This window comes from Drosophila biarmipes, unplaced genomic scaffold (assembly GCF_025231255.1).
Source record: "Drosophila biarmipes strain raj3 unplaced genomic scaffold, RU_DBia_V1.1 ptg000023l, whole genome shotgun sequence".
Lineage (NCBI taxonomy): Eukaryota > Metazoa > Arthropoda > Insecta > Diptera > Drosophilidae > Drosophila > Drosophila biarmipes.
This window is the reverse complement of record NW_026114540.1, coordinates 272,401-297,524: the sequence shown is the minus strand read 5'-3', so window position 1 is coordinate 297,524 and position 25,124 is coordinate 272,401. Positions and strand designations below refer to the sequence as shown.

Below are 25,124 nucleotides of genomic sequence, written 5' to 3'. Positions count from 1 at the left end.
GGATGAACTATCTGCATACTACATTTTTATTTTTACTTCGGGCTGCATTTAAAAAAAAAAAAACATTTTATAAAACTTATATAAAACTTTAAATTATCCTAAGTTTAATCTGTTTGCGTAGAAAATCAGAGGAGCTTCCACCCGTAGTCACTTTTCGGTCATTTTTAAACGACTGCACGATTTTGTTGGTGAAGGAAGAAGAAAACTGGCGCCAGCAAGCACACTTCGACCCAAATAAAGAAATCATACTACAAGAATTGGGGAAGACTCTGGACGGGCTGACGAAATACGGTCTTTGAGGGATTTTCGTTACACCTTAAACTGCTTAGGATATTAGTTTACACGAGGACAGTCCGATACCGCCTTACCGCCCGATGGCTTCACTATCGCAACAGAAATTTACTATCGTATAGTACATTCTCGTAGACGGCTACAGTTGAAATTTCAGCCGAATCGGACTCGTAGTTTGGTTTTGACCGCGTCTGGAATCGGACGTGTCGATTCTTCTTGTTGGAAGGGAAATCGCTGTGTACGGTTACTCTTCTCCTTCGATGGAGACCGTCAAAAATTGGTTTACCGAGTTTCAACGTGGTCGCACGTCGGTTTTTGATGAGCCACGCCCAGGTGCCCCGAAAACGGCTACCATGGAGGATAACGTGACAAAAATCCACGATCTTGTATTGTTTAAGCGCAATCCAATGGTTGCGTCGTTTCGTGGCCGTCGACGAAACATGGATCCACTGTTGCACACCAGAGACCAAGAAACATTAGAATCAGTGGACTTCACCTGGCGAACCTGCTCCTAAAAAGGCGAAGACTGTTCCAGCGGCCGGAAAGGTGATGGCCACCGTTTTTTAGGACTCACAGGGTGTGAACTACATCGACTTCCTGGAGAATGACAAAGCAGTCACAGGGCTGTAGTACGAAACACGAAATATTTGGATACGAAAACAAAAGTAAAGTATTACCTATATGAATGAAGCTTTCTTACCAATTTTCCAGATATTACATAAGCACAAGTATCACGATTAAATGCATTCATCCATGAAGACAAGAGGACTGGGTGTCACTTTTCGTTGTTGCGTGTTGGGGGGCGACTAGCTTACGCTCCTATATCATACAATGCCAAGTTTCCATTATGTTGACGAAACGCTCCCACTTTATGCAGAGTTATGTCCGGCATCTGCACCATTCCAATTTTCATGTTGGCTTACAAGCACTTATAAGTCTCCTTTAACATCGTATTTGGTTCATAAATGCTTAAGAGTTCTGCATTCAGACAGTTCGATCAAGAATATGCTGCTTTAAGTTCAAGCCTCGATTGATGACACAAATTATGGGAAGTTTACCCGCAAATCTCCGATGCTCTCCGCCCATTTTCTATATGTGGCGTTAATTTTTGTGGCCCTGTCTATACAACACTGAAAATTCGTAATAGGTCTCCTTATAAAACTTTTGTCGAAACATAATTAGAACTCGTTTAAATTGATTTATATAGACTACACGTATTTTTCGTTTACGCCAAAATAGAGTTTATAGCCACGAAAGTTTTAGGTTTTTATAGTTTATATTTGGAAAAGATTTCTACATTTTCAAAAATGAGGTTTTCCTTAATGAGAATCTGGAGAAGCCCAGACTTGGAAGTCGATCGTGGAAAAGGACTTAGCTTTCTCAAGGTTTAAAAAATCACAGGAGGATCTTACCCTGTATATATGTCCAGAGTAGTGTTTTACTTAAGTTTTTTATAGTCTAAACTAATCTTATTCCTTGTTTTGGTGATTCACTTCCAAAACATTGTTTGCAATTATGTTGTTCGCTTCATTGTTGTCGGATAATTCAATGACGGCTTGTTCAAGATTACCAATTTTGGTATTTGTTATTAATATTTATTATCTCATTTTCCAAATCCATTCTTTTGTTTAGAATTTATCATTATGATAAATCAATTTTTCTGTCTACTCTGATTCAATCTATAATTTTTATTATTATTATAATTAGTTTCATTCTGGTTATCGGGTTGGTTAAGACTCAAGTTATTAGTATTCCTCTGATTGCTCTCATTATTATTATGGTTACCTGGCCTGGGTTTATTATTTCAGTTTTGGTGCCCGTATAAGTTTGAAATTGTGAAATTGTTAGCGAATTAGGCCCTGAAATCATTGCTTTATAGTACCTGTACTATTACCATTGCGTTCGTTAAGTCTGGTGGGCTTATGGAAAATATTATGTCTGAAATATGACCGTTGAGGGAGTTAGTGCTGTATTGCTCTGTTATTCATTCATTTTAGCAGTTAATGGTTTATTTTGTTATAATTGTTTAATTGTTGTTTAATAACTAGTCCATAATATTCCATTATGGACATTTTATCTTGTCTTCGCACTCCGAAGTCTTGTTCAATTAAATGAATTGGTCGTTTATCGTCGTTTGTTGGACCAACTATTTTATTTCTCAAAATTTATAATAATGAAAGTAATCTTAAGCTACCTCTAGCATATCGGTCTATAGCTATTAATGCTGATTCCCTTAAATTTACACATTTGTCTTCCTCTCCTTAAAATTCTCCTACTGATTTTATGGTTTTAAATTAAGTTTCACATTTAATATTTTGGTTAACAACTTCTACTTTTAAGTCGTCAACCTTTTAGTAAGTTCATTAAGTTGTGATTTTAAACTTACGATCCCGATTCTTAAGGGATTCAATTCATTATTGACAAAATGTGCAAATAAATAAGCAAGTTATTAGCTTAGTTGTTAGAAGCCATTGCAGGTTGGGGTTGGGGAATGATGAGAATTATTTCAAAATCGTTTATTTAATCTCCAACTTTTATTCTAATTCTTAAAAAACTAATTTAAAAAAAAACTAACAATAAACGCTTGCTAATTGTCTTCATCTTCCATTGATGATCCTGCTGAGGTCGTCCTTCTTGGTAGTGTGTGATGTGTCTTCCTTTAATTTTTTTTTGTCTCTAACTGTTCAGCGAGGGATTGCCCTCAGCTCGTTCTCCTTGTTGAATTTGTATTTGAATTTGTTTCTGAATTTTGTAATCATTTGATCCAGCTTTTATTTTTCACTTTAGTTTTTCAAATTTTATTTCATTTTGTGAATAAAAGATTTTGTGATTAAAAGATTTTTTTGTCGGTTGATTAGGTTTTTATTAGACCACGCAAGTTCCTTTTCACTTTTAAACCATTAGTTATTTATTTCAATCTTAAGGAAAAAAAAATTAAGCGTGATCCACGTTCGGCGCCAACAATTTATTTTACTTATGAATTTTTTAAGAAAATATATTTTTATTTATTATCCACTCCATAACAACTATTCCTTAATACATATTTTTATTTCGCTGATCAAAATTATTATATGTTAGAAATGATTTTCTCGGGTGCACGAACGGACTGCCAGGCGAAGGGCAGAGTATCTGATAAGCAATCTTCGGCTTAAGAGAATTGGGGAACTCATTAAGAGTTGGACAAAGGTTGGAAATAGGATGATCAAATTCTCCGATCGATTGTGAAATTATGGTAACAAAATACTGTGTTGACCGGATGTGTTGTGGATGTGTTTGAATCTTAATAATGAACTCTTACTGAAGAGGGGACATTAATTGGAATTCTATTGGAAAGCTGAGTAAGGGGTTAAGAACTGTTTATATATGACATGGTTAAGGCGGCTGGGCACTTGAGCTTGACAACGTTCTCAGAATTGTTTGTAAAGAATATTTTTGGGTAAGAAAGCTGGTATCTTGAGCTGGATAGCCCTCCACCTTCTAAAATGAATCATGCCGATTTATTGAAAGTGATGTATAAACTGAATTTAGACGATTTGTCAATTCCTCTATAATTTCATTAACAGTGGTATTTCTATTTTCGGACAATTTTTTTGTTTTGGATTTATTTCAATATGAATTTGCCGTACTTTGCATGGTAGATAGTTTTTGAATATAAATAAAACCGTGATTATTAAATATATTACAGTTAATATAATCAGTATTATTGATATTGGAACTTGAGTTTTGTTTAATTTGAATTAAAGGATTAAATATATTAATGTTATCAAATTATAGTTCCAAATCATTTGATATAAGATATTTGGATACTGGAAAATTGTTATACTGTTTAACAGTGATATATTCAATTATCTTATAGCCTAGTTTAGAGTAGAGTATTAAAGTAATTTAAAATGACACACTTAGATGAGTATAATTTACAGTACTTAGACCATTTTTAAAAATGGCTCCTCCTTGGATTACATCGTTTTTGTATTATATTTCTTGAATTTATGCAGAGAGATTTTTCTCTATTTAGAAATCTAGTAAAATAAGTAATTTCTGAGCTGAAGGTGCCATAAATATTAAATATTTCTGTCATAAAATTAGAAAATACATAGTACATAGTATTGGTTTTTGAATTTGGACATATCTAATATGTCAGTACTTACTTATGGTTTGTGTTCGTGTTTATATATTTCTTGGATTTCTTTAGCATTTAGAACTTTAGTGTTGAAAAATATATTTTGGCTAATGTAATTGTATTCATTAAATTCATTATATCGTAAGTAAGCAAGCAAGGACGGTGCTTTCTGAATGGAAATTCTTGGGTTCAATTCATAACAAATTGATTGATATTATTATGGATTAAATCATAAATATTATTTTGAGCCTTTATCAAATCATCATGATCGGGTGTCCCTGCTATCCATTTCCAAAGGGTGGCTTGAATTAGCCAAAAAAGGATGAACATTTTTTTATCCTACTTAGTAAAATTTGAGAGAGAAGCATTTTAGTAATATCAATAAAATATATATTACTGAATTCACATTCTGTAATTAAAGACAAATTGACTTTAAAATTGTCTTTAACGAATTATAATGTAAATTATAATTAGAATGTAAATTCTCCTTAGCTACTTGTTTTTTATACCTATAGCTAATCTTATTCCTTTCCCCATGTTTTTTTTTTATAAATGACTTCCCCCACACAGACAGACAGACAGTCCGTTTCTTTTTGAGTTTGTTGTGAGAATTAAACATTTTCTCTTGTGCCTGTTTTATTATATTAACAAAAACACCTCTGATCTACGTAAAAAACTAGTGACGATCGCACTTACAGCAAACAAAAGTTACGATATCAACATTTGTGACGAAAATTTGATATACGATCTACTAAATAAATACATTTTCTTAATTTTTTACATTTGACTATACCTACTGGTGTAAAAATAAAGTTTCTTCTATTAAGATCATAAACAATTTCCAGGTCTCTAAATTAAGTTTTTAGTTTTTTAGTTTTTGAAATACCTTTCGATTGATGAATTACTCGAAACAATCGGACAATTACTGTAGACTTTCAGTTCTTCGTGTATATAATACCCGCCAGCCCACACATTTCTGGTGCGCTTCGTCACTACGTGGACTGCCGTCCACCGTGATGCGGAATTTTATGTTCGATTTTCTTACTTAAGTCGTACGTTCGTTAGTTGCTAATGGATTGTATAGTCATGATAAATTTTTGAACTGATTAAATATAATTTCAGAATAAGCACCCAAGTTAAGGGTCGAACGAGACCTATCAGCGAAATATAAATTAATACCGCATCTTTGTGTAAAAGGTTTAAATTTTTTTTTGATGAAAAACTAGGCTTGTTATCTATCATTAAAGTTTTATTACATATTGAACAGTTCTTTATTTATTCCTTGAGTCTTTAGTTCAAACTTGACCAAAAATATAGTCTCTTAAATTGTTTGTAATTTTCGTACAGTCCCCTGTATGCTTTACAATGAGTTTCTTCGATTATTAATGCTCTGTCTTTGGGATATTCTAAATTTTGTACGAGGAATACATTGGTAAAAATTACTTTAAGTGAATTTTTAATTTTGTATAAGTCTTCTAAGGTACAGTGAACACTTATTGATATGTCAGGAGGAATATATTTCCTCAAGGGTATCCAATTATATATATGAATATATTGATCGTTTCTATTAATTGCTGCATTAATATATCATTAATATATCATTTTCAAAACTATCTTGATCTGAGACCGACTCGTTACAGTCAGTTAGGTTGTTAATATGGCGTCAACGTTTACATTGGCGGATTCTGGTTTATAAATTATTTTGAGTGAGTAACTTTCAAAAATTGAATACCATCTTTGACGTTGATTATCTGGTTTCTATTTTGTTAACTAATTTCGCAAATTTGTAAATTCCAAATCTATTGCTAAAGGTTCTGTTACGAACTGAGAATTTTCGGTGGCAGTGCCGCTAGCTCAGTCTGTCTCAGAGCAGAGTATCAGTAATGCCACAGCGCGCAACATAAAATATCGACAACTCCGTCACTGAAACTGACAACTCACATCACTGAAACTATCGGTTATCTCTAAGAACAAAAGGTAAGTAAAGGTGAAGGTAAATATTGACATAAAAGTGGGTTTTATTTGGTAGCTATTGATGACCTACCCAAGCGCACCCTCCCAACCATGGGTTATCTGTACATGCTGCTGGACACCACCCATTCTCGCTCGGACGTCGCCCCACCTCCATCTCCCTCTTTGGGACAACTTACACACTGTGGGTTTTACAAGTATATCATGAATACGGTAATTACAATAATATAAATTCATGTGTCTCTTAACCGATCTATCCTTCCTCAGCCCTCAAGACCGAAATTTAGGAGAAGACTATACGCACCGGCCCACAAAAGAATACACGCGAGGCGTGCGTGTTGGGTCACCTAATCCTGAAGAGCTCCTGGGGAAAAGATGGGAGAGGCCAAAAGGTACGTAACTACACTGTAAAACTACACCATTTAACTAAACAACGAGGACAAATACGGCTCTCGGGTCAAGATCCGGATAAATTCACAATTACATACGGAAGTAAATACTATGTATATAAAATCTAGGCACACGTGATTTAATTGCTTTTATATTTCAGCCACGACTGATTACTTTTCGTCTTTCTCTGTCTGTGATTTGCATAAGGCAGCCCGAGATTCGGCCGCCCCCAAAAGAAATGGTGGTAATTCGCAACGCCGCGATGCAACGAGTGGAAGATCCCGAGATGGGGTCGACATTGTAGTCCTGAACGCACTCACCAAGAAATGCTGGATGGCGAAGACGTTCTTGGCTGGTCTTTTGTGCGGGGCACCGGTGGCTGGCAGCCAAGTCCGGCTAGCATGTAGAGTATGTTAGTAGAACTCTCAAGAATGTTGTAAAACTCACAAGTAAATCTCACGGGGCACTTTGTGTCGGGACCCCGTTCGCCCTATAAATGATTAATAATAAATACCACACTTTAAGTTAACTATCATATCACTCACATTTATTTAATTTTAGGCACAAAACATAACTTAGAACTTCTAGCTGCATGGTTTGGCGACTATACCAATTTCTGCTAATCATCTTAGCTTTTTTTTACATGGCCTCTCCCTAAATTGGGTCATTGGACACATGAGTGCCTTTTAAGGTAATCTTAGAGAAAACCGGGATTAATCCTCAAGCCCAAGAGGTTCCTGTTTACTCTTTCCGCGGCGTTGCTCTGTGGTGACTATAACGTAGTCTTCAGGTGCTGTATACCGAAGCCCCCAAACGCCTTGGATACGAACTGCTTACCGTTGTCCGAATGAATCGTCTCAAGCACTCCAAACTTGTAAAATACCTCGTTCACCATTAAATTCACTATGTTCGGCGCCATCGCCTTCTTCATTGTTCTCAAGAAGAGAGGTCCACCACGATGAATATCCAAGCGTGCCCACTCATGGACCTCGGATACTTGCCCAGAAAATGTATAGCTTCTGAAATAGCCTTTCTGTCTCTACCCTTCTTCTGATTCCGACATGCATCCTGAACTTTGGACTCTTTACACACATCGCAAGCCTGGACGTATTCACGCACCTAAATAGTCATACCTGGTTAATAGAACTGGCGTCGCAGAATCTCCAAGATCTTTGTCGTCCCGCCATGGCCAACCTTGGGGTCCAAATGAGCACGCTCTAACAGGCTTTGAGTATGGCTTTGCGGGATCCACAGCTTCCACTCGGATCCTTACAATTCCTCGTCCATTTTTGGATTGCTCATGCGCTTAAAGATTAGTCCGCCATCCACCTTGAGGTCTGGTAAGTGCTCCCTAGAGGACTCCACGTCTTGCAATAATTCTGTTTAAACCTCCGCAGAAAATTCCATCGTCTCGAATCCCAGTAACTCCGTCGAATCTATCCGTATCTTCTCGATGATGCAGGATAGAGTTTCGGCGACAATGTTGTCGCTACTTTTGCGATGTTCAATGCCGAAATCATAGCCGTGCATCTGGAGAAACCACATTGCGAGTCGTCCGGACAGATTCTTCATTGTCATCACAAACTTTAGGCTGACGTGATTAGTGAAACAAGTGAACGTCATCCCTTCTACATACAGTCTGAACTTCCGAATGGCTCGAATGGTTGCCATAAAATTATTTTCCTCGACCGAGTAATTCACCTGGTGTTCGTTCACCTTGGCCGAGAAAAACGCGATAGGCTGCTCGTCTCCGTCCTGGTTCCGTCGAAAAAATACCGCGCTAACGCCAACGTTGGATGCGTCGCACTGGATGTTGAAATCCGCATGAATCAGGACCGGCGCGCTGTTAAGGCCAGTTTCAGGGACTCCATTCCTGCGTGGCGTTGGGACTTAGGAAGAACTTTGTGTTTCCAGCCTTCTTCAAGAAATCGCAAATGGTCCGTCGATACCATCCCGCTGTGCCGAGGAAGGCTCGTATCTTGAGCTGGATAGCCCTCAACCTTCTAAAATGAATCATGCCGATTTATTGAAAGTGATGTATAAACTGAATCTAGAGAATTTGTCAATTCCACTTTAATTTCATTAACAGTGGTATTTCTATTTTCGGACAATTTTTTTGTTTTGGATTTATTTTAATATGAATTTACCGTACTTTGCATGGTAGATAGTTTTTGAACATAAATAAAACCGTGATTATTAAATATATTAAAGTTAATATAATCAGTATTATTGATATTGGGACTTGAGTTTGTTTAATTTGAAAAAAAGGGTTAAATATGTTAATGTTATCAAATGAAATTTCCGAATCATTTGACATAAGATATTCGGATACTAGAAAATTTGTATTCTGTTTAGCAGTGATATATTCAATTATCTTATAGCCCAGTTTAGAGTAGAGTATTAAAGTAATTTAAAGTAAATGAAAAAAGGTAAGTGGATTTAGTGTAAATAATTTTGATAGGGCAAAAAAAATAATAAGAACAATAACTACATTTATTATAAAGTGTAGTGTTATTTTCTAAAATTAGTTTTAAAACGTCATTGTGTTCTACCATTTTTATCTTAGTCACATTAGTCGGTGAATACCTTGGTGTTAAATCAAATTCTGGACTTAACGAATTTTCGCTTAAAATAACATTTCCAATTTTAACTCTACATTTTTTTATTCTAATAATTTTGTTTCCATTTATTTTTATATCACCATTTAATTCTTTACAATTTTGTGAGATTGTAGTTTCAGTTAGATTCCATGTAAGTATAATATTTTGCTCAACGTATTGAATTATTTCTTTTGACAGTTGATATAAAATTACACGTTGGGTCCTTGCGTTTAATTATATTTTTAATACATTCATTATAAACTTCTTTATTGTCTTGATTATAAATTTTATTCTCATCTTCAAAATATGATTGTTGGTCTGATACCCATTACGGTCGGGATAAGAAATTACTTTAATGGTGTTAATGGTTTTGTGATTAATAGGGATAAAAGTATATTTTGACTGGCAATGCTTTCTAGGTTATCGTAACTGAACAACTTTGGGTTAAAAAGTCCAAGACGAGAAAGTTGCATGCCCATTTCTATGTCTTCAATGTACTCAATAAATTGCATCAGTTCATAAATAAGCGTGTCAATACTATTGCTGCTATTTTCTTTTTTAGTAAGTTTCTGTAATCCTTATTTCACAAACCTTATAACGTCATTAAATTTATGAAGTTATACTATTTCTGCAATTAGATCTATTTTTATCATTTTCATCAAGTGTGCCAAAAAGAAATTTAAAGGATGAACCTATTATGTCAAATAGTCCACGTTCCTATTTTTCTGACGAATAGCTATACCATTTAATTCTTTTAGTAGTATATTGTACAAGTATTTCATTCTGGGCGAGTCTGTAATTTCGTTACCAAAAGAATTTGTGGTGATATTGATTTCCGTTAAATTATTCTTAGAGAGTGGTGTTCATACACTACCGGTATTTGAATTGGAATGCTTGAGAAGAGTAAATAGCCAAGGTCGGAATCTGGGTTGGTTATTTAAATTTGTTAAGTGTGGCCCGTGGTGAGTAATAGAAATAACATCATTGTACAGAAGGTTCCTTTGGGAGTTTAACGGCATTAGTTATCTTTTTTTTTCTTAAATTGTGTTATGTAGTATTTGGTTTTTCTATTTCGATTAGAAATTTTGTAATGGTCTTCGTCTATTTTTTCTACATTTTTATTTGCTTTAAATGGATTTTCTAGTTTACCCTTTTGAATTGGTCCTTTTCTGTATCTAGTGCCAATGTGAAATTCCTGTCGATCTTCATTTAGTTTATCTATTTTCTTTTCTTTAATATTTTGAGTGTCTAATATTGGATACCCAGCGTATAAGAATATTTGAGCAGGTGTTTGTCCAGTAATGTCATGTTAAATTTTATGGTTGTATGTGTAAAGGATTGTTTCTATCTTGCTTAATTTTATTTCTTCATCATCGGATGAATTGATTATTCTGATTTTTTCATTTATTGTTTTGTGGAGTCTTTCGACGTCTGCTATGACTTTTTTTGCCGTATTGAGTTGTAGTTCAATTCCTTCTGCTTCAAGCCATCGCTAAGACTCAAGCTGGAGAAAGCTCCGTCTCCGTCTGCCTTTAGTAATTTGGGTTTACCTAACTGATTAAAATACGCATTAGCGCGTTCCTGCATTCTATCCAGTCCTTTGTTTTAATTTGTTCAAGTGTAGCGAATTTAGAATAAATGTCAATGCAACTGATGTAATGTTTTCCCTCAGATGAATAAATATCTACTAAAAATTTGTGTCTACAATGTTCAGGGTTGGGTGTACTATTAAAAGACATTTTTGTGTTTCTGTGTTCTGTTTTAGCCAGGTTGCATATGTTGCATTCATTTATTATGTTCTGAATTAATAATTGGCTATTGGGAAAGAAGTGATTTTCTTTAAATAATTTTGTAATTTTCTGTATACTAGGATGTAAGAGTTTTTCATGTGATTGAAGTATAATTTCTTTAAATTCGGCATATGAACAAACATTCTTTAAAAGGTAGAGGCTGAGAAATACATTAGTGTATGTGGTATTAATAATTTTTTTGTGTGCTTTTTGAATAAGTTCATAATCTACATCGCTCTCAATATAAATGGAAATGTTTTTATAAATAAAATAATCAAGTAAAATCTGTTTGGCCTTTTTGAATGTCATTTCATTATATTGAATTGTGGTAATGGAGTTACCAAATATTGTGTAATTCTCTACTTTATTTTTATCAGATTTAGTGAAAATTATTTGTTTCTTGAAATAATTTATTGGTTTTTCTGTTAAATGAATAAGATTGCTATTGTCTTCGTCTGCACTATGTTGAGTTACTTCGCTATGATGATTTGGCCAGTAACTCCTTTTCGATAGCACTGTAATTTAATTCGTGTTCATTGAGTATTCTGCTAATAAATAAACTCCAAGGGCTAAATTACTGGCATCTGTGGTTAAAGTGAGTTTTTTTTCGAAATCGGGTAATTAAAGAATTGGTTCTCTAATAATTAAAGCTTTAAGTTTTTTGAATGCTTCTATGTAGTCGAGATTTTGTGTATCTATCTTTGCTCCTTTTTTTAAACATCTGGTCATGGGTTTGGCTATGTCTGCGTAGTTTGGGATACACTAAACAGTGTTTGTTAAGCAACGGTCGAAGAATATTATTCATGCACCTTTGAAAAGTAGCGGGTGCATTTTTAAGACCAAATGGCATTCGGAGGTATTCATAATGACCGCTTTTGGTGAAAAATTCAGTTTTATATATTGATTCTGGGTCCATTTCTATTTGGTTAAATCCCTTTGATAAATCAATAGTAGTAACATATTGGCATTTTCCTAGTTTACCAAGAATTTTGTAAATATTCGGTCGGGGATAGTTATTTCATTGAGTTTCCCATAATCAATTACTACTCTATACTTAATTTTACCAGAAGCATCAGTCTTTTTTTTGTACTACCCAGGTAGTACTACTATATGGTGAATTACTTTTACTAATTAATCCCTGATTAAGCATTTCTTGCACTTGGTTTTCGACTTCAATTGGGGAATTATGTGTTGTATTTAGTACGTATTCAATGGTGTTTGTACATGTTAGATTGTCTCTTTTTCATATTGAAGATTTTTGAATTTATTTAATAAACCTTTCAAACTTGTATATTCCTCCTGATTTAAGTGATCTAATCGAAATAATTCAAAATCTATTTTTTTATTGATTCCTGAGCTGAATTTTTATTTGTTTCTAGTGCCTTTTGAATATAAAAATTTTGCTTTTTATCTGATTTTGAAGTAATTAATTTGTATGTTTTATCAAAAAGGGTTACTGTGCTATTTTTATAATTTATAATTGATTGCTGGGTAACATAATCAAGTTGTTTAACGTAATAGGACCATTTAATGTCTTTTGTATAGGAAGATGATATATATTTTTATTGATAATATTTATTGTGGATCATGTGTCTATAAGGCATTTGTATGTGCAACTTTTGTATGCTATTTCTATGTACTGGTGTTGTCCGGGGCTGTAAACCGAAAATTTACGTTTGGCTCGGAGCTATTTCGATTTTGATAATTTGTATTTTTTCTTCGTACTCGTGCACGTCTTGAAATCTCTATTCGTCAATGGACATTTTAGTTTGCTCACTGTCCGATGGTATTAGTCGTTTGGTAATCGCGAAGTTAGTGCTTTTAGATGTGGAAAGTTGTTGCTGTTGAGGATATGTATTTCCTTTAAAATGTGCTGTTTGAGGAGTTTGAATTTTATTGAAATGTTGTGGGAAAGGATTTTTATGAGTTAATGGTTGTGTGTTCATGTATTGGTTGGGACCGAAATGATTTGGTAAGTGCCATATGTTCTTCATATATTCTCTCATTTTGTGCAATAGTGATTCATGATCATAAGTCTGCAATATCATGATGAGCCAAAATATGTAAAGAAGTCTCGTTGGCTGGGATACACTCAGTTATACTCCACTCATTCACCCGTCTCGCTCTCACGCACACACACATGCGTGAATCCGGGAGCTCCGCCGCTGGTCCTCGGTCAGCACACTCTCCTCGATGCCGTCTAGGTAAAATCCTTCCCAAAAGAAATCGTCGGATCCTGGGTTTTCTGGTCCCTGGGTCACTAGGCACAAGTCACTCGACTGTCCTTGGGGTTTTTTTCCCCAAAACTTTTCCGCACTCAGAACGCAAAAGGCTCTCGTTGTCCACATGCATTTGATCTGCTCGCCCTTCTGATCCCGTTCGCCGCGTGTCTAAGAGTGAAGCTTTGCTCAAGCGTTTGGTCAAGTTTTCGGCTGCTCTGGGTTTTTTCCCACTTCTCGAAATTTCAGTATTCCTGTTCTCTCGCTCTTTTCGGGGGTTGTTTTCCTGCTCGATCGCGTGTCCTAACTCGCATGCTCCTGTGCGGCGCTGCTCACGCGACCACTTTTCGTGGTGAATATTTCGTTGCTCTCCTGGTGTGTGTGTGTGTAGCTACTGGTGATACGAGAACGGAGGGGGAAAGGCAAACAGAGCCTATCGCTTGGGCTTAGCTAAGATAATTATTGTGTACCAATATAACTACAAATCTTACAATTATTGGTTACGCTTACATACTAAGTGAACTATACAAAGTTTTTACAAAGTTATTCGCGAGGGTTTTGTTTTGTTGTAAGCTGCTGTTGTTGTTGCGGCTGGATGCTGCTGGCTGCCGATCTTGTTGGCGCTAGCTGCCGATGTGGTTGGCGCTATTTGTGAGGGGTCAAACGACTCCTTACATCCAACTCCGCATTCGTTTGTAGGGGTCGTCCTTATCGCTGCTGCTGGGATTCTGACCGCCCGTGGGGGCATGACCACCTCGGTCACGTCCCCAAATGTCACCCGACGAGAAGCGGATGGCACCTGGCCGGGCTGTGCCTTCGTCCCGTAGCAGCGCCGCACGTTGGTCGTCTTCTACGGTGGCCGTGGCTTGCGTCGCCATGCGCCACAGGTGGGACGGGTTGTCCGACGCCATGTCTGAAGGGGAGAACAAAAGTGTATTAGTGCTTTGTTTTAACGATTACTAACAGGGTTTTAATTGTTTAGTTAGTAATCATGGGAAAAAAAGGGTTAGCTACAGTGGCACTGGGAGCGTTGAGTTCCCATTAGGGAAGTGGAACGTTGGGAAGGCGCACCCTCCAGCAAGTGGCCCCACTGACTCAAACATTGGCTCCTGTCGCAGTGTTCCTGGTTGGCTCTCGCCTCGGCCAGACCGAGCGTCACTCGCCGGATTATTTTTGGCAAGTTCGTTGCTATTGTGCCTTGTACGATGAACGCTGGACTGAATCCGGTTGAGTCTGAGATGCTGCTATTAATTGCCAGATTCAGTTCGGGCAGAAGTTCGTCCCACGTCGTCTGCTTGTCCTCGATATATTCCCACTTTTGGATTGCTTAAGGGACACAATAAAATCGGCGCAGACAGTATCGAACGGCTCGTTAATCTGTCTGGTGAACATTTTACCCGCCGGTTTGGTTTGGCTGACTTTGAACCATTGGCAAGTGTCACACTTGCGGACATACCTGGCAATATCGCGGAAAAGACCCGGCCAGTAATATCTCTGGGCGATCCGGGTGGTTGTCTTCCTGATTCCGAGATGTCCTGCCGTGGGCTGGTCATGGCATTCCGACAGTACTCGCTCTTGGTGTTCCTTGGCCACGCAGGGCACGGAGTCTTCGTCGTCAGGTCGGGATCCGATTTGTCGATATAGCTGTTGGTTCTCGTACGCGTAGTCCGGGTAATCTTCAGGCCTGTCCTGAATAAGTTTCAGCGTCCGCTGGTCACATGTGCATCCCGGCTTATCCTCCTGGATCATCTGAAATACTTCCAAAGGCTGTCGAGAAAGTGCGTCTGCAACAATGTTCTGGCTCTCGCGTCGATAGGTGACGTCAAACTGGTACTCCTCCTTGGCGGCGATGAGGCGTCTCCTGACGAATGCGATGACTCGTTCTTCTCCCTGGATTTTCTGCGTTAAAACTGCTCCTAGGCCGATGTCGCTGGCGTCTGTTTGCAACACGAACTTCTTGTTGAAGTTGGGCCAGGCGAGAACCGGCGCCTCCGTGAGATTTCTTTTTAGTTCCTCGAACGCATCTTGCTGCTCCTGCTCCCATTGCCATTTCTTTCCTTTCTTGAGTAGCAGAGACATGGGCTGCACTACGCTGGCAAAGTTGGGTACAAATCTCCTGTACCATGACGCGATCCCTAGACATCTCTTCAACTCCTTGTATGTGGTGGGCGGACTCAGTTGCGGTACTGCCGAAATCTTGTCGGGATCCGTGTGAATTCCCTTCTCGCTCATGACGTGTCCCAAATACACCAGGCTGCGCTTAAGGAAACTGAATTTCTTCGCGTTGAGACGAAGGTTCGCCTTTCGTAGCCGTCGAAATACTTCTTGTAGATGCTGCACATGCTCCTCCAGAGTGCGGCCGATGATGATGATGTCATCCAAATACGCAAACGCGTTGGGAATGTGGCTGGTGCTGAGTGGAGGCCAAACGGCATCACTTTCCAGTGGTACAAGCCCCTCCCGGGGACTGTAAATGCTGTGCACTCGCGGCTGGACTCGGCTACAGGAATTTGGCAATATCCGCTCTTCAAATCGAGCGTCGATATGTACTTGGTATGGCGCAGACGCTCCAAGATGTGTGTTATCCTTGGCAGCGGGTATGCATCTGGAATAGAATGGGCATTTCTCCAGATTTCTTGCCCACGAGCACAATAGGGGCGCTGTGGGGGCTCCGTGAAGGCTGGTCATCAATAATCCTCTGCATCGCGGGATTCTTAGGAAAATACCTCTGTTTGATGGGCTTATCATCCCGCATCGTGATCGTATGCTCATTTGACACTCCCGTCAATCTTTCGAATTTGGCCAATTCCTCCTGTAGGAATTTGCTTACCCAGGGTTCTAGTTCTTCTTGCTCGGTGTTTGCTGTGATTACGGCTAGTGCTAGTGCGTCAGGTGTGTACCCTGGTCTGGCTGGGGAAGGCGCTCGCCCTTCCTCCACTGGTTCCGCTGAAACAGTAGCTTGATTCCGTCGAAACGGATAATTTTGCACGGCGTTGTCGTCTAGAGGCCTTTAAATACTGCTGGTCGGGGTGGCTTGCACCTCGTTATCTGGATCGTAGTTTGCTAAGTCGTTTGTGGGGCTGCTTATTAAGAGAGGGTTCAGTTGCAGCTCGGCCGCATTGGAGAGTGCCGGACACGCCACAGAGGAAGTCCATGTCCACTAGCACGTCTTCCATGATCGAAGGGAAATCTAGCAGAGGAAAGGAAACCCAACGTTGGTCCAACCGGGTTTTGGCTACCAGAGACTTATCTCCTTGCGTGAGCCTTCCGCCAGGCTGACATGGGTGTGTACCGACCGTACGTTGTGTGGCGTTCCTACACGTTGAATAACTCGTTCGCTCACGAAGCTTCTGCTAGCTCCGGTGTCTATAGTAGCGTTAAACTCCTGACCCTCGATTTGCACCTGCGCGATAATTCTGCTCGACTGAACCTGTAAGATTTTTCTTATTCCGGGAATTCCTGTAGGCAGTCTCCTGGGCACAATTCCTGCATCATGAGTCTGATGTTGACTAGGTATTGTTTAAAAGCCTCTCCTCGTCGCTGATCTCTGGTGCGGATCTCATCCTCGAGTCGCTGAAAGTACCTGGGCGGCAGAGAGAAGTCAAGAAACGCCTTCTTGAAGTTCGTCCAAGATACTCCTAGCAGCTGGCTTGTCCGAAACCAGTGCTCAGCTGTATCCGTCAAAAAACTAGGGATGGCCTACGGCATCTTCTCCACGTCAACTTCGTATGCGGTGGCTCGTTCCTCGAGGTGTTGGATGAAGGTGATGGGGTCCGAGGTTCCGTCAAAAATGATTCCCCAATTCTTCAGCTTCTCCGCCAGCGTGGCTGCGGACATCTCTGCTTTCCTGGGAATCGATCGAAGGGAAATCTAGCAGAGGAAAGGAAACCCAACGTTGGTCCAACCGGGTTTTGGCTACCAGAGACTTATCTCCTTGCGTGAGCCTTCCGCCAGGCTGACATGGGTGTGTACCGACCGTACGTTGTGTGGCGTTCCTACACGTTGAATAACTCGTTCGCTCACGAAGCTTCTGCTAGCTCCGGTGTCTATAGTAGCGTTAAACTCCTGACCCTCGATTTGCACCTGCGCGATAATTCTGCTCGACTGAACCTGTAAGATTTTTCTTATTCCGGGAATTCCTGTAGGCAGTCTCCTGGGCACAATTCCTGCATCATGAGTCTGATGTTGACTAGGTATTGTTTAAAAGCCTCTCCTCGTCGCTGATCTCTGGTGCGGATCTCATCCTCGAGTCGCTGAAAGTACCTGGGCGGCAGAGAGAAGTCAAGAAACGCCTTCTTGAAGTTCGTCCAAGATACTCCTAGCAGCTGGCTTGTCCGAAACCAGTGCTCAGCTGTATCCGTCAAAAAACTAGGGATGGCCTACGGCATCTTCTCCACGTCAACTTCGTATGCGGTGGCTCGTTCCTCGAGGTGTTGGATGAAGGTGATGGGGTCCGAGGTTCCGTCAAAAATGATTCCCCAATTCTTCAGCTTCTCCGCCAGCGTGGCTGCGGACATCTCTGCTTTCCTGGGAAAAATATCCTGCTTGACCGGATGGATCTCCGACTACATCGGCAGCACCTCTGTCTTCCAGTGCTGGCACCTGAAGCTGTGTTGGACCCGGTGGGTGTGGGTTCGGAGTCGGTGAACGTTGCTTCCTATTTGTTAGTGCGGCTGTAATTTCCGCCTCGCACTCCTGTCGTCGCTCGGCTATCTCCAGCACGTGGTCGTCCCGATTATTAAAAGCTGCCAGCCGGCTTCTCATTTTCTCCCTTTCAATTCCCGCTTCCTGAGATACGAAATCCAACGCGCGCCCATATTTTTGTGAAATAATAGTTAACTGGCAAACGACAGGACAAATTTCGATAGGACGAGAGAAATTCTTAAACGAGGGTCAAACGAGGTTCGAACTGGTTAAAACCTTCATCGAAAATTTTATTTTGTTATGTCTTCTACATATTCGGTGAAATGTTGTAAATTGAATATTAATACGCTGACGCTCTTTCTCCTTTTTCTTTAAGGTTGTTAATTATTTCAATTCCATTGTTTATAACATCTATTATCATATTTAAATCAGTACTAGGCACTAGTGTCTATTAAATTATTAATTTTCTGTTCCATTTCATCCTTATCATCTTGATCTAAAGTTCCGAATAGATACAAATATCTGTACAGATCCTACAATGTTAAATAAAACTTTTTTACTGCGTTTAGCTATTGTAATTCCTAATTTCTCTTCTAAGTTTCTCTACTAAATATCGGATTTGAATGACATCATTGAATTCTTCGGCTTGTTTCAAAAGGGTTTCAAATGTTTGTTCGGGTTTCTTTATATTTACGCTTAAATAATGGTATTCGTAATTAGTTAGATTTCTACTGATCCTAATTTAAATATGAGGTATCCATTCTGAGCTTTTATAGGATTTATCTCAATACTTTGTCCGATTGTCAATTGAATTACAGTTGCTAATGTAATAGAGAAAATTATTGGTTTCATTGGTCCGTTCATTTCCTTCCGTTGGCCTGGAATTATTATCATATTTACTTTTATTAATTTTCTTTTTCTTTTTAAATTTTGTTTTATAATGTACTATTTTTCTTCCTCTGTTAGTTTCTTCAAAAAGTTTTTCGTCAACTTTCTTTAAAGTACTTGTTTTTTTAAATGGATTTGTAGTCTTAGACTTCACTAACGGTGCTTGTTTATATTTTAAGTCTATCTCATAGTCATGGCGTTTTTCATCGAATTTTTCAATTCTGTTACTTTTCTTCATTTGTGTGTCGTAATCTGGTGTTCCTGCATACATAAAAATATCAGCTGGTGTTTTATTTGTAGCATTATGTTTGGTTTTATGATTGAAAATATAAAGGATTAGTTCGAATTTGTATATATATTCTGAATATCTGATTCACTTCCTATGATTCTTAACTTTTCATTTACTGTTTTGTGGAATCTTTCTATATCTGAAATACCATTTTTACTAGTTGTCATTTGAATTTGAACTCCTTCTGAGCTTAACCAATTATGTAAAGCTACGCACATAAATGCTGAATCTTTATCTGCTTTAATTACTCGGGGCTTACCCATTTCATTGAATACTTTCATAATTGTTCTTCTTGATTCTAACCAATCTCTACCTGTTACTTCTACTAAAGTAGCAAATTTAGAGTATACGTCTATGCATGATAAAAACTGTTGGTTGCCTACCATATACAAATCCATAAAAAATTTTTCCCTTATATTCTGAATTTCTGGGGTAATCTCAAATGTCATTTTAGTATTATTATGTTCTGTTTTGGCAATATTACAAATTTCAAATTCCTTTATTATATTTTGAATTAATTTTTGATAGTCAGGGAAATAATATTTTTCTTAGAACCATTTGGAAGTTTTCTCAATTCCTGGGTGTAGAAGTTCTTGGTGTCGTTTTAGAATTTTTTCTTTAAAGTATGTGTACGTCAGAATATCTTCGAGTCTTGTTGCACATCTCACTAGTAATTTTCACTTATAATTTCTACATAAGCTTTTTGGAATATAATAAATTCTGAGTCGTCATGGAAATAAATTGCACTCTTTTTGGTACATAAATACTCTTTAATTATTTCTTTCGCTGAAGTTTCTGTCATTTCTTTATAAATAATTTTAATTTTTAATTTATGAAAATAGTGTATCACTTCTGTCGTATCTTCGTTTCCTTTAATCAATTCAATCTGTCGAGAAAAATAATTGAAGGGCTTTTCGGTAATAGATAATAGTTTTGATTGTCTTCTTGTGCACCGAGTATATTCGTAATGACCATGTTTTGTTGAGAATGCTGTTTTAGCTATTGATTCTGGTCTTGCCTGGATTAGAGCTACTTTTCTAGTTACCCAAGCGTTGGATTTTTTTTCCTCGATGACTGCCTGCGATGAGTCGACAATGGTCCTTTCGATGGCTCCATATATGATGTGAGTTTGTCTAGTTGATGGATTAGCCATTTTATCGTTTATTTTTGTTTTCAATATAGGCACTTTTAATTTTAGATTAAGTGCGTATTGACCGATTTGGGTTTTTTATTTTTAATTTATTTTTGTTTTCAATATAGGCACTTATAAATTTTTTTAAATTAAGCGCGTATTGACCGATTTGGATTTTATTCTTTTAGAATCTTTTGCGGATCTCTTTTTATTGTCCTTGTTTGTTCACGGAATTTACGCTGATCAGGATAAACTAACCGTATAGTATTATCCTTCTTTTTGATCAGGATTATTAAAGTATTTTTTGAGATCCTTCCGACTGTGCCAATTAAATTCTTGCACCATAAGTTTAAGTTAAAAAAAAAACTTTATTTAATTTCTTATTCTTAAACTGGTTACATTTTTTATATTTGAAGAAAAATAAGAAAGAAGAACTCGCTCCCTAAGCTTTTTGTGAGTGGCTTTTGTTGCTATTGAGTGACTATCTAACATTGGACTTTAGACTCCAGAATTGGGTCCCGAAATCTGAGCATCCTGAATTGTGGGAACTTGCCGATAGTCTGAACAGCGGCTCGTTCTAATTGGTTAGTCTAGAAGCTGAGGTTTTTGTTTCATGATAATTTTCCTGTGGCTTGTTTATAGTTTGGTAATTTTCCATTGACTTGTTTACAATTAAATTTGGATTCTTATTCCTTAGAGGGTGACTTGATTATTATTTCTTAAATGATGTCTCGAGGGTGACTGTGTGTAGGTGTGGGTGTGTAGACATATGCATAGCAGTACGTTGAACTATGGATATACGAGGTGTGTTCAAAAAGTAAGGTGACTTTTCAAATTTCGCGGGCAACATATTTTCGATTATCGATTTTTTTGTTTTGTTATGTTGGTACACTCTTCCCTAACATCTGTACCAAGTTTCAATTGAATCCCCTTTTTTGTTTAGTTGTGAGAGGCGTAAAGGTAACAAGTTATTTTGCGTGCTCAGCGATATTTTGCTATCAAAAAATATGGATCAAAGGATTTGCATCAAATTCTGTGTAAAAAATAAAATTAAGTGCTCCAAAACACTTGAAATGTTGACAGTGGCATACGGTGAAACTGTCCTGAGTAAAAAAATTTTTACAAGTGGTACAAACTCTTCCAAGGTGGCCGGGAAGATGCCAATGACGAGCCTCGCTCTGGACGCCCAAGCACGTCAACAACAAAAGGGTCATAACTGGTGACGAATCATGGGTAAAACCAAAGCCCAATCGTCACAATGGAAGAGCCCAGGTGAGCCAAGACCGAAAAAAGCACGCCAAGTTCGATGTCAAAGTTTTGATCACTGTATTCTTCGATTACCATGTCGTGGTGCATCAGGAGTTCTTACTATAAGGTCGTACGGTCAATAAACAGTATTATCTGGAAGTTATGCGCCGTTTACGAGAAGCAAAACGAAAGAAACGTCCAGAATTGTGGAAAAACAATTCATGGCTTTTGCATCACGACAATGCCCCTGCTCACTCATCTTTGCTTGTGAAAGATTTTTTGGCCAAAAACAACACCACAATAATGACTCAGCCACCATATTCACCGGATTTGGCCCCATGTGACTTTTTCTTGTTCCCAAAACTAAAGAGACCTATGAAAGGACGGAGATTTGCAACGATTAAGGAGATAAAGACTGCATCGCTGGAAGAGCTCAAGGCTATGGGAAGTGCTTTGAGGATTGGAAAAACCGTTGGCATAAGTGTATTGTATCTGAGAGGGATTACTTTGAAACTCACAAGGGGCAATTTGTGTCGGGACCCCAATTGTCCTAAAAATTATTAATAATAAATACCAAACTTTACGTTAACTAACAAAACATAACATAGAACTTCTAGCTGCATGGTTTGGCGACTATACCAATTTCTGCTAATCATCTTCGCTTTTTTTACATGGCCTCTCCCAAAATTGGGTCATTGGACACATGAGTGCCATTTAAGGTAATCTTAGAGAAAACCGGGATTAATCTTCAAATGGCCAGATCGCCCGTCAGATTCATCCTGCTGCTGCAAATATTACCCTATTGGCCTAAAATATCGATAGAGTCCCTCCCATTATCGACTCCAAATCCAAAATCAACCAAAGATAAGAGAGGTGCTACCACGCATGACGGGAACACAGCAAATGTCCTTGGCGTGATACACTCCCAGACTGCTGCCTTGGATGTCTTCCAGCAAGTATGCATTGCCGCCTACGGATTTGACCACCCTGGCCTTTAGGAACTTGCTAGAAAACTTGGTGACCTGAGTCGTGACCTGAGTCGTCTGGGTAACGTGTAGCTGGAACCGTTGAGGAACATGTGATAGCCGAAAACGGAGAGGAACGGCGCTTCTCCTGTGGCTGAGTAGACAGTGTTTCGGATGGCCACCTCAATATCCGGCAGTTGTGCATCCCATTCCCGGAGATCTTTGTCCAAGAAGCTGCGAATTGCGGCCAAGAGGTTCCTGTTTACTCTTTCCGCGGCGTTGCTCTGTGGTGAGTATAATGGATTCTTCAGCTGCTGTTTACCGAAGCCGTCAATCATCTCCTCAAACGCCTTGGATACGAACAGCTTACCGTTGTTCGAATGTATTGTCTCAGACACTCCGAACTTGTAAGATACCTCGTTCACTCGATCACGTCGCCTCCTTCATTGTTCCACACAAGGTGTACTTGGAAGAGTGCTCCACCACGGTGAATATCCAATCGTGCCCACTCTTGGACCTCGGTTACTGGCCCAGAAAATGTATAGCTTCTGGAATGGCCTTTCTGTCTCTACCCTTCCTCTGATTCCGACATGCATCCTGAACTTTGGACTCTTTACACACATCGCAAACCTGGACGTATTCACGCACCTGAATAGTCATACCTGGTTAATATAACTGGCGTCGCAGAATCTCCAAGGTCTTCGTCATCCCGCCATGGCCAACCTTGGAGTCCAAATGAGCACGCTCTATAAGGCTTTGAGTCAAGCTTTGCGGGATCCACAGCTTCCATTCGGATCCTTCTAATTCCTCGTCCATTTTCGGATTGCTCATGAGCTGAACGGCATCCCTTCTATGGCTACCAGAAACTCCTTTGACTCGACGGAGTAATTCAGGTGTTCGTTCATCTTGGCCGAGAATTACGCGATAGGCTACTCGTCTCCGTCCTGGTTTCGTTGAAACAGTATCGCGCTAACGCCAACGTTAGATACGTCGCACTGAATGTAGAAATGTTTCTTGAAATCCGCATGAACCAGGACCGGCGCGCTCATCAAGGCCAGTTTCAGGGACTCCATTCCTGCGTGGCGTTGGGACTTAAGAAGAACTTTGTGTTTCCAGCCTTCTTCAAGGACTCGGAGAGTGGTGCGGCTAAAGTAGCGAAGCTCTTGAGGAACTTTTCGTTCTGATCTCTGCTGGTATCACCCGATCCATGAGCCGCACCAAGCATTGAGCCACATTGCACAGCCCGAATGGCATCATTCGAAACTGGTACAGCGGTCTGCCTGGAACCATGATTGCAGTGTACTCTATGCTTCTGTCATCCAGTTCAATCTGCCAAAACGCAAAAAGTTCTACGCTGGAGATGTATGTAGTGCGTCTGATCTATCCCAGAGAGGATTCCTTTTATGCTGGGCAGAGTGTATTCATTCTTAATGGTCAACGCGTTCAACTTTCGCGCATCCAGACAGAACCTGTCTTTCCCCGGATCGGACACTACTATGGTAAGATTGCTCCATGGGCTTATGCTCTCCTCGCTGACACCCATCTCCAGCATCTTATCGACTTCCTCTTCGACCACCTTTTGCTTCGCCGGCGACATCACATACGGACGATCTTTGAAGACCCGAGCTCATTCTATTAGCTTAATGGATTGTCTCTCAACGCTGGTGGCTCCGAGGCCTTCCCTTTCAAAGCTAAGGAACTCTTTCTTGACCTCAACTAATGCCAGCTTTTCCCCCGTAGGATTCGGGTTCCTCCCTTACCCCGTCCTCATCATCCTGATCGGCGTTGTGCTCCATCTGATTGGCATGGATTTCTTCAGCTGGAACTACAGGAAAATACGATTGGGCAATAACTCCCAGCGTTTCCACAAGCTCTCGACAGGCGATGCCCAGCACACTAACACTGGCCCCCGTGTCCAACAAGCCAGTGCACTGCTTGCCCATGGCCACCACGTCGGCAAAGGGTCTAGAATCGGCGGAATCTATGCGTCTCACGGCCGCCACTACCTCACGTCGACTGGATCTCCTTATCCTAAGCGCTCTCTTGCTTTCTGGACTGTCTCTGAGACTAGGCGCATGCCACTCAGCTGATGTTCCGCAAAGATTCGGCTCCATAAAACGATGAAGCCTTTTATCCTCCGGTAGGTATCTTAACAAATACTTATATCTATTAGACTGATCTACTTTCTTTGGAACTACTTTTCGGGATTCCATCCTGGGCTTTCAGACTGCCGAGTCGACCGCTTTCCGCGCAGTCGGGACAAAATCTCTTCCTCTCCGTAGCCTCGCAATCCTGGAATCCGTGCTTCGCAGCAGCACAGTTGCGACTACGCACGCTCGTCCACTTCGATGTTTCTCTGCTCGTCGACCTCGCCCGGAATCAAAGCCTCGCTAACCCGCAACTTGCTTGCGACCAAAACTCCTCTCTACTTCGACACACTCCTCCCGCAGTTCGTCCACCGTGAGTACATCCATTACACTAGCTGCCGGTCTGTCATTGATTTTTTTAGGCGTGAGGTGAGTTGCTGCATCGATTGGATGTAGTTATCAGCGCTCTCCCCCGGCTGTTGCTCACGGT

The 25,124-nt window shown here is 39.5% G+C and overlaps 1 long non-coding RNA gene across 1 annotated transcript; it reads right to left on the bottom strand.

Moving 5' to 3' along the window:
- Nucleotides 1-7,219: 7,219 nt before the first annotated feature.
- Nucleotides 7,220-23,270, bottom strand: LOC127012151 (uncharacterized). Its single transcript, XR_007765679.1, has 3 exons — nt 23,196-23,270; nt 7,318-7,891; nt 7,220-7,262 (listed from the first exon to the last, which is right to left on the bottom strand). It is a non-coding gene; the product is annotated as an uncharacterized LOC127012151 (long non-coding RNA).
- Nucleotides 23,271-25,124: the final 1,854 nt, after the last annotated feature.